Source organism: Mauremys mutica, chromosome 12 (genome assembly GCF_020497125.1).
Source record: "Mauremys mutica isolate MM-2020 ecotype Southern chromosome 12, ASM2049712v1, whole genome shotgun sequence".
Classification (NCBI taxonomy): domain Eukaryota; kingdom Metazoa; phylum Chordata; order Testudines; family Geoemydidae; genus Mauremys; species Mauremys mutica.
The window spans coordinates 6,555,473-6,565,631 of NC_059083.1; the positions used below are offsets into that span (position 1 = coordinate 6,555,473).

The 10,159-nt window shown below is 49.0% G+C and overlaps 1 pseudogene; it reads left to right on the forward strand.

Annotated features, from left to right (window-relative positions):
- The first annotated feature begins 2,802 nt into the window (after positions 1 to 2,802).
- On the forward strand, positions 2,803 to 7,720 carry LOC123345841 (annotated as a pseudogene).
- The last annotated feature ends 2,439 nt before the right edge of the window (positions 7,721 to 10,159 follow it).

Genomic DNA, 10,159 nt, shown 5'->3' on the forward strand with positions numbered 1-10,159 from the left:
TCTGGATGTCCCTAAACTGTCCTCTGACTACCAGATGCTGGGCATGGATGATGAGATGGTTCACTCAGTCATTGCCTGTTGCGTTCATTCCCTCTGAAGCACCTCGCACTGGCTGCTGTGAGAAGACAGGATACTATCTTACCCCCCCCCCCCCCCCGGGAGAATTCTTGTCTCGCATAATTTTGTATTTTCCCACACAATACATTTTGCTTAAATGCTGCAGTTCCACCTTTTATCCACCAGAGGCTACTGTGGCATCACAACAGCTGGCTGCCTTCATAGGGCTGTTCTAGTGCCACAAGCAACAAAGAGTCCTGTGTCAAGTATCAGAGGGGTAGCCGAAGGGGTGAAGGTAGTATTCACCCACGAAAGCTCATGCTGCAAAACGTCTGTTAGTCTATAAGGTGATTTTTATTAAATACAGAAGGTAATAATTGGAGATATACCAATCTTCTAGAACTGGAAGGGACCTTGAAAGGTCATAGATCCAGACTAACACGGCTACCCCTCTGATACTAGTGCCACAGTGGCCACTGCTGGGCAAAAAGCAGAACTGCATCACTGCTTACACACAAATGTGGGAAAAGGCAAAATTCTCTGCCCAGTGGTGCAGAATTGCCCCAGGAGGAGAAGTTCCTCACAACACCTGCCCACAGAGCCAGGCTTGGACAGAGTCTAGCTGCTGGGGGGGGGCAGGAGGGGGTGGTCACATACTGGGGTTCAAAATGGCTTGGGGGGGGACAGACTGAAGCATGGACTCAGGAGCTAGTGAGGTGACAGTGAGCCTGGGGGAGGGGGACTACAGAGACCCATGGGGATGCAGGGATGTGGGGATGGGGTAGATGTGCCTGACTGAATGGGCAAAGCTTGAGGTCAGCCAGGATCTGCATGTGGGAGGCTTCCTAACAACCCCCCTCCCCTAAGAAAAACCTCCCAGTCTCACACAACACCCTCCAGGTGCTCCTTCCCTCTCCCTCAGCTCCTCTGTTACCCCAACTCCCCTTTGCACTGCTTCTGATGGGTTCAGGAAATACAATTCTCAGGGGCAGCCCTAGGCAAACCATGCAGTCGGCACCCCCAAACCCCAAGGGCAGATCTAGGCTAAGGTTTTTGGTAAACTGGGAAACACTTTGCCCCCTTTTTTTTCTTTTTAATTTTTATTTAAACTTAAACAGAGGATTAATGATTGTTTGTCTGTCCCTCTGTCCAACCAATGTTTCTGATCTCAGATAAGAGAGACAAAACTTTCAGAATAGATTTGTATACAACAGATAGATATTTCAGTTGGTTTTCAAATAAAAATGCATTAAAATGTTAATTGTTACAAATCCAAAATCATCCATTACGCTATCCTGCTTTAACTGCCATTACCACCACACCCAATATAGAAAGAAATAAGAAAACTCTTCAATGAACTTTAACCCGTAGTTACGAAACACTCCAAATAAACAGTGTTCTTAAAACATGACTTTTCTTGCTTTACATTTTTGAAAATTCAGTCACTAGTTCTTTTAGATCCAGTTTTCCAGCTATTTCATGCTCTAGTGACATTGTGGCAAGTCCAACAAGTCTCTCTTGCACCATTGTTCAATGCAGATATGATTAGCAAGTACTTATGCATATTTTCAATGAGTATTAAAATAGCAGTGGTGTCCTCCCGCTGAAGCAGCTGGTGCTGGCTGCTGTTGGAGTCATTCCCTTCAGATCTGCTCAGCTGGCAGCTCTGCTGCTGTCACAGGGCTCAGCTGGGAATCTGTGTCTGCTGCTCTCCCAGGTTCTGTCCTGCCAGAGGTGCAGGGACTTCATGGGGCTCCCCCAGGGGCAGAAAGCAGGAAGAACCCACCCACTCAAGATATTCTAGGCTCTCAGATTGAACCATAACAATGACTTGTAACTGATCACATAAGGGGTAGTGATCATTACAGCCACATCTGAATGGGCAGGAACAGACATAATGAAACAGAGCTGGGATCTGGCCCCAGTGACTCTAGCGGAGCTGTGGTGGATTCACACCAGCTGGGGTTTAGGTCAGTGACGCCAGTGGAGCTATGGCTGATTCACATCAATTGGAGATCTGACCCCATTGACTGCAGTGGAGCAACAGCTAATTTCACCCACTGGGAGTCTGGGGTCAGTGATTTCTATGGAGCTGCCCCCTATTCACACCTGCCCAGGATCTGGCCCCACTCTCTCTACATGCCTTAGTGTGTCTGTCAAGTGTTTTGGGATCCTTCAGCTGCAAATCCCTGTAGAGAAACCAGGGGAGTCCTAGCACTGTCGGCTCTAACCGACCCTGCTGTGCAGGGCTGTGGCTGGGCAGATAAACACCAATGCAAGCCAGCCAGTGTAACCCGACAATTCTCTCCACAGGCAAACCTCGAACCCAGACCCCACGGGACACCAGTGAAAAGAAATCAAGAAAGGATGATTCAGCAACCTGGAGTTGATTTGGTCAGCGCCTGCTAAGGCCTAGTTGACCCTGGGGATAAAAGCAGTGTCAATGAGAACTTTGAAACTGTTCATTCAAACACAACCCAGACCCAGCCTGGCTGCTTGGGGTATTCTGGCAAAACTCACAATCAAATTATATTTGAAAAATGGTTTCACTGATCACCCCACGTAGCCAATGTACAGTTTGAGCTACAATCCAGTGAGCTGCTTTGAAATTGTCCTTACCAAGGGCTCTCCTGGCACTGCCCAACCCACTGTGAACAGGCCATAGTTACCGCTGGCTGCAGAATGGGGGTTCCAGGGAACATTTTCCTGCTGCTGGAGCCCACAAGTCTTTCAGAGACAGTAGAGATGGGGAATGGGTCACATCCTGCTAAGACAACAGAGCCAGATCCACTCCTGGCTTCCCAGGAAACCCAAGTGAAACAAAACAGAACAACTTCTATGAGCATTGCTCTGAAGGGTGGAGAGAGCTGCACAACTGGTCCTACAGGTATAGCTGCCTCTTTGGGGTCTTCATGCAAGTTCCACTTGGGAAGGGGAAATGTAAGAACACAATGAGGGTCTTTATCTCCCTCTTCTGGCCAATCCTCATAAGACACTTAAGTCAACTATAAAAGCAGCAAAGAATCCTGTGGCACCTTATAGACTAACAGACGTTTTGCAGCATGAGCTTTCGTGGGTGAATACCCACTTGCAAACGAAGAAGTGGGTATTCACCCACGAAAGCTCATGCTGCAAAACGTCTGTTAGTCTATAAGGTGCCACAGGATTCTTTGCTGCTTTTACAGAACCAGACTAACACGGCTACCCCTCTGATACTTAAGTCAACTATGGCCTTCAATCTACTTCCTTGTGAAGTCTGTGTCTTTTGATCTAGAGGTCCCTGCTCAGTCCTTGCATATTCACCCCACTTCTTCCATCCGTGCTAGACAGGCTGGTAAACTTTCCATCAATGTCTTCTGGGTGGAATTTTTTTTAAACAAGAAACTGTTTTCCTAAAAGTCTTTTGAACAATAATTAAGTTTTCAGGGTTTCAAATGGAAACCATGTCCATCTGAAATGAAGATTGGCAAGTTTTTGTTCTGGGGGGATTTTTGTTTTGAAATAGGAAAAGGATCAATTTTTGTATTTAAAATGTTAGTTTTCTCCTCCCACTCTCTCTCTCTTTGAGAAAAATACTTTTCCCACTTGAAACATTTTCAAGGGGCTGGGGAAATCTCAAATTGAAACCAATGTTTGTGGGGAGGGGGTCCCTCAAAAAGCCAAAATGACTTTTTCCCCTCCCATTTGTAATCAAAATTTTCATTTCCTTTGCTCTAAATTTCTCTCCCTCTATTTGCAAAATATCCCCTTTTAAAAAATCAGTTCCAGCCGATGCTGTTAATAAATGTAGGGCCGAACTCTCCCTTCAATAGCAGCACTGTGTGCATTAATTACTTTTTCTGTTACAGGTTTGCGATCTAAGTTGAAAGCATGGGCGCTTCACTTGGCAATTCTGAGCCTGGTTCTCAATCTCATTCTTATCATCATCATCATCACTCAGTCAGGTGAGTGTCGGGCCCACACTGACCCTGCCTTTGTGCTTAACATTCAGTGTTGGAAATGTGACAATCCCACCCAACGTCTTCTCCCCCTACCCATCCCTGCTTCACCAGTCACATCAGACTGCTTATGTGTGAGGTTTCTCCCATCCTCAGTTTCCAGCTCCTACTGGCTGTTGGCTCACTGTACTGTCACCCAAACACACCTGGTTACCCATGGCTGAGAGTCACCGTGTTACCTCTCCTCCCCCATCCTCCAGCGGGAGGGAGTTGTACCAGCCCTGGCTTTGCCCTGCAGGTAACAATAGCTGCAGCCCAGTCCCTGCATCTCTTTGCAGCGCTCCCCTGTGACATCCAGCCCTGACACTGGCTCCTCACAGAAATCCCAGATCCTCTGCCCCCAAAGGTGCATCATGCCCCCATTTACCAGTTTTACCATAAATTACTGCTGCTGTACCATGCCCAGCACTTGTGAGCGTGGCTAATAAAACAAGAGAAGGCTTGTTCAGGAAGGAATAAAGATTTAACTAGAACTGAGAACAAGATGGGGAACAACACAACAAAATCACAAAATGCGAACCTGGCTCTACACTAATCTTTCCTGTCAAAGCTTCCTCCTCCCTCCCCCCCCACTTCTTCCATGAAGTCCAGTGTTCTGCAGAGCTGGCTGGCTTCACAGAAACCAGGATCCAAGCCTTCCTGAAAGCCCCCCTGCTCCTCCACAGTGAATGGATCCAGAGGCTCTGTCCCCCTCCTCTGTTATAGTCCAACAGGGAGACAACAGCGCCATCTGGTGGCTGTTTGCATCATCCCAGGTGTTCCTATTCTATACCTAGCATCTCACCTGTAGGTGCACGGGGTAATAGCGCCACCTAGTGGCTGTTTATAATACTTGAAGGTGCCTCATCCCATGGCTTTTTTTTTTTTTTTTTTTTTTAAATGCATGGGTTTTGTGTCCACAGCACATTGCCCTGGCATCATTTCCCCCACAAACCTTCCTGGTCAGTCAGATGTTGAAGTTCCTGATGTGCAGGTGCAGTCAGGTGTCTCACTGGCAGTGTCTGACTATAGGGGGCAAAATTGGAGCAACATCAAAGGAGTCCAGGGCTGGAAACTTGGCTTTGAATTCACAGCTGGTGTCATTGTGGGGAGCTGGTGGGTGAGCATTGGACTCTCTGTTGTAAAGAATGAGTCTAGACACAGCTTTCCCGTGTGTGTGCGCGCGCGCACACAGTGTTCCATGTTGTGGTGTCACCAGGGGACTTGTTCCCTTGACTACAGCAGGAGAAGGATAAATCTCTCACCCTGTTACTTTCTCATCTCCAGCAAAGAAACCTGAGCTGTGTCCAACTGGTGGTGCCTGCCCAGTGGCTGCCTGCCCAGACGGCTGGGTCGGGTACCTGGGGAAGTGTTACTATTTCTCAGAGACTGAAAGGAACTGGACCCACAGCCAGAGCCACTGCTCTGCCCTTGGTGCCTCCCTGGCTGCGATTGACACCCAGCAGGAAATGGTGAGACCCAGATTCTGGGCTGCACAGGGTGGGGGTGGCAAAGGCGGCTTTATGCTGGGTTTGTCCAGGGGCTGGCAGGGCCCCAGATGCTGCTTGAATTTAGGGTAACTTCCCACAGCTACTTATACAACTAAGAATAGCTGGAGTGCAAAATGCTGCAGCTGTTCTTCATCTTCCCCATACACAGGGGACTCAAGTGTATGGGGCTAATGTGCCGACCCTCTGCTCCAGGGGAATTCCCAGTAGGTGAATCCAGCTGCTTTCCAGCCCCTTTTAAGTCTTAGAGGCAGCATTGCCAACCCAAGTGTTTAATAATCATTATTTGGGTTCCACAAAACTATGCAATTGACTTTAAAGTAACAGCTTTGAGGGTGTTTAACTTGTTGTCAGGTATCCAAGCTTTTGGGGTGGGGGTTGTCACATTTTGAAGTGGTGGTTTCTTTGGTTTTTTTTTCCCCTCCAACCATGAGGGTTAGAAATGTATGAAAGATGAGTCTCTTGTAATCTGGGTGTGATGGTATGGGACCCCTGGGATGCCACCTGTCTGGCTTTTCCATTGTAGCACCTGAAGTGTCAGCAGTGGGAGTCACCCAAAGTAGCATATGTGAAATACAGAGACATGGTCAATATTCCTAACTTCAGATACAGAAATGATACAGGCATACAAATTGGATAATTACAGTCGGAAGTCATAATCTTTCCACTGATATATTACATGAGCCATCTTGCATAAAGTATATCTCAGTTATGTCTGTCTTGTATCATAAGCATATTTTTCACAAATGAGTATGTCACACTGGGGTGTAAAAAAAAAAAAAAAAAAAGCACCAAACAGCATGAGCCTCACTAAAATCGCAGGATTTGGTGAGAATGCAGGAGTGGTAAAGGCCTGGAAAGCAGCTGAGAATCAGAGCCAGATGGCTGTTAACTACTGGCGCTGGTTGAAAACCAGAATTTCCAGCCTATAGGAAATTCAGGATTTAAAAACAAATGTCAAAATATTGGAATTGGGACAAGAAGCTGAAATAACTCAACTCAACTTTTAACTTTCCATTCAGTTCCAGAAACATATGACACTGTCTGGTTTTGACATTTGATCAATCCAATTTCTTTGGACACTCACAGATCAAACCAGTTTGGTTTGTCAAATGAAGACATTTTGTTTCAGTGTGGTGCAACACTGAATGTTGTCCATGATTCCACGTGGGAGTTGTAATTTAGGTGCCTCATGCCTCTGTTCTCATCTGTGTCAGGATCCCTGGCTGGAATAAATCTCCCACGAGGCACACAGTGGCTCAGCCAATAGGGAAACCGTGAGGCATTATAAGAGATGCAGTCTGGCGGAAGCCAACAGACAGAGGATGGAGGTTTGAGGTACCCAAACTACAGCTCCCATGAGGCAGCCTGGTAGCTCAGCTGGCTACAGACTAATATCAAACTGACCTGAATCAAAATAATTGCTCAATGGAAAAGTGAAATTTCAGCAAAAAATTCATTTTAGCAGAAAACACACTTTTGGTCACAGAAATATTTTGGTGGAAAATCTCCAGCCAGCTCCTTGAAATACACTAGCCTAGTGTGAGCAGGATGTCCCACACGTGGCTTGACTTTCCCATAGTTCATGGATTGGCTGGGTGCTGCCTTTCAGTTCGCGATGGAATTTCTTGGTGTAGAATTCCCAGCCTGGACCACCTGCCCAGCGCCCTGTGTAGTAGCTCAGAGAATCTACTTTTTTCTTTTGTAACAAAGGATTTCATGCTGCGCTATAGAGGCCCCTCTGACTATTGGATCGGCCTGTGGAGGGAACCAAACCAGCCCTGGAAATGGGCCAATGGCACCGAATTCAACAACTGGTGAGTCCCTTTTAGTTCTATTAACTCAGTGAATGTTGCAGCTCACATGTGAAACAGGACACTGGCCTGGTGGTTAAGGCCTGGGGCTGTGAGTTGGGAAATCTGATTCATTTCCTGGTTCTACTCCAGGTTTGCTGTGTGACCTTTGGGGAAATTGCTTGGGGACCAGGTTTTTGTTGCTAGTTTAAGATGCCTTAATAGTTTAATTGGATTTATTACTTATTTGTTGCAGGTTTCCAATAGTGGGAGGAGAAAAATGTGCTTTTCTGAACCACAACGATATTGCCAGTTCAGGCTGCTCCAGGGAAGGACACTGGATCTGCAGCAAACCAGAGAGAAACCAGAAGGCAGAGCAAAGTAAGTGACTGTGACCTGGTTGAAGTGGGCATTGTCCTTTGAATAGGGCTTATTGAATATGTCCAGAGCTCTCCCAGTCAACTTTGCAACCAGAGTAGTCCTCTTCTGATCCTTAGGAATTGCATGGTGTGTACACAGCCTCTCAAAGGTGGTAAAATATTTGGCAGTATCACCAGACTCCGCATATGCTGGGCACAACCGCTCCCATGTGTGGCTTTTTGGGCAGGTGGAGCCCCCTGCAGTGGGGTTCTGTCTCTTCCATTCCATTATGGGCAGGTCATGCTTCATTTCTGTGTCTGTTTCATGGCTCTCTGGGCAGCTTCCTCCCTGACACTTTCCGCTTCTCACTGAGCGTTTGTTGCTAATAATTCCATACATCTATGTTCTTTTGTTTTCAGCTGCCTGCAATATGCAGAGCTTCAGTTTTAGAACTGTTCCAGTATTTTCACCCATTTTGCTGCTTTTTTTTGCCTCTACTTTTCTTACCTGAAATAAGCAAACAGAAAATCACAAACCTGTAACCACTGGTTTCAGAGTAGCAGCCGTGTTAGTCTGTATCCACAAAAAGAACAGGAGTACGTGTGGCACCTTAGAGACTAACAAATTTATTTGAGCATGAGCTTTCGTGAGCTACAGCCCACTTCATCGGATGCACTGGGTCTGTTCTCCAGCATAGTGGTGTGGGACTCACCTCTGCGGCGCCTCCTGTGGGTCTCTTCTGGGAATTAACTCTGCCAGCCTTGGAGTGCCCTCTGCAAGCCAGTGTCCTGCTGCTGCTTGGCCCCCATGTCCCTCCCTGGACTCCAGTGCCTCATTATCTGGGGTGCTGCCCCCTGACAGTAACCCTTTTCTCTCAGGGTCTCCCCTCCCCTGGGAACTCCCACCTACTAGCCCCACCTCATGTCAGTGTATGGCCACTGCCAGTCATTGTCTAGCCCTACGTCCTGGGGCAGGCTGCAGTATCAGCCACTCAGCACTGGCAAGGAGGGTTTGGACCTGCTGCCTTGGCCTACCCCTGGGCTGCCCTCTGCAACCCCCAGTACCCCTTGGCCTTCTGCTAGGCCGCAGCCTGGGGCTTTCCCCAACCCTGCTCGGCTCAGGTCCCTGCAGCCAGGTCCACCTCCCTCTACAGCTAGAGAAACTGCTTAGCTCCTGGCTCCCAGCCTCTTAGATAGGGTCAGCTGGGCCTGAATGGGGCATGGCCCAGCTGCAGCCACTTCCCCCAATCAGTCTAGTAGCTGCTTTCCTCTGCAACAGTCCTCTCCCAGGGCTGTTTTAGCTCCTTTAGGGCAGGAGCTGAGAAAAGAATGGCACCAGTGGCTCCATGGAGCTGGGCCCATGCTCAGAAGGGGCCCAGGCCTGCTCTGCTGGCACTGTGCCCTGAAAACCCCACCAGCCCATAGGCTCCCCCCTCCCCATACACACCCTTTGCTCCTCTCAGCCTGCCCATCGGCCAGCCAAGGGCTCCTCTCTGCCCCCTGGCCCCACCTGTCAACTCTTCTCAGCCTCCTGGCCAGACCCCAGTGCACCTCCAGCTCTGGGCAGTCTCTGCTTCCTACCACCTGTGTGGCCTCACATGTATCCCCAGAGCTGAGCCGCCTGGGACGGGTGCAGAAGCCTGGCCAATCCCGGCCAGTTGGGGGGGGGCTGAGGGGTCTGTGTGGAGGGGCTTGGCTGGGCCCCTCCAGGCAAGTGGGTCCTGAGGGAGCCCGGCCAAGGGACTGGTGTGCAGGGTGCTATGCATTTCTGGCAGGGTTGGACTGCGGGGGTGTGTGCTGGGCATGGCAGGTCTGGGGGCTCTGGCCATGGGGGGGTGCTGTTCTGGTGTTGGGCGGGGGGGATTGTGTGGGTGGCATAGCCGGCCCCCAACGGGAAGGGGCATACTGGCAGCACAGGGCCGGGCAGGCCACTGTGTGTCTGGCAACTACCAGTTTGTAAATAGTGCCCCCTCACAGGGCTGGGCGGAGCGGAGCTACCCCTGCCATGCCATATTGCTCCTGGCTGGCCCCTGCTCTGGGGATTGACCGCCTGCGCCACGATTCACTGCCCCCATAGGGGCCCACAAATATGTTTGGGGCCGGGCCCACAGAAGGTTAATCCGGCCCTGGATTGTAATTTAGGTGCCTCATGCCTCTGTTCTCATCTGTGTCAGGATCCCTGGCTGGAATAATTCTCCCACGAGGCACACAGTGGCTCAGACAATAGGGAAACCGTGAGGCATTATAAGAGATGCAGTCTGGCGGAAGCCAACAGACAGAGGATGGAGGTTTGAGGTACCCAAACTACAGCTCCCATGAGGCAGCCTGGTAGCTCAGCTGGCTACAGACTAATATCAAACTGACCTGAATCAAAATAATTGCTCAATGGAAAAGTGAAATTTCAGCAAAAAATTCATTTTAGCAGAAAACACACTTTTGGTCACAGAAATATTTTGGTGGAAAAT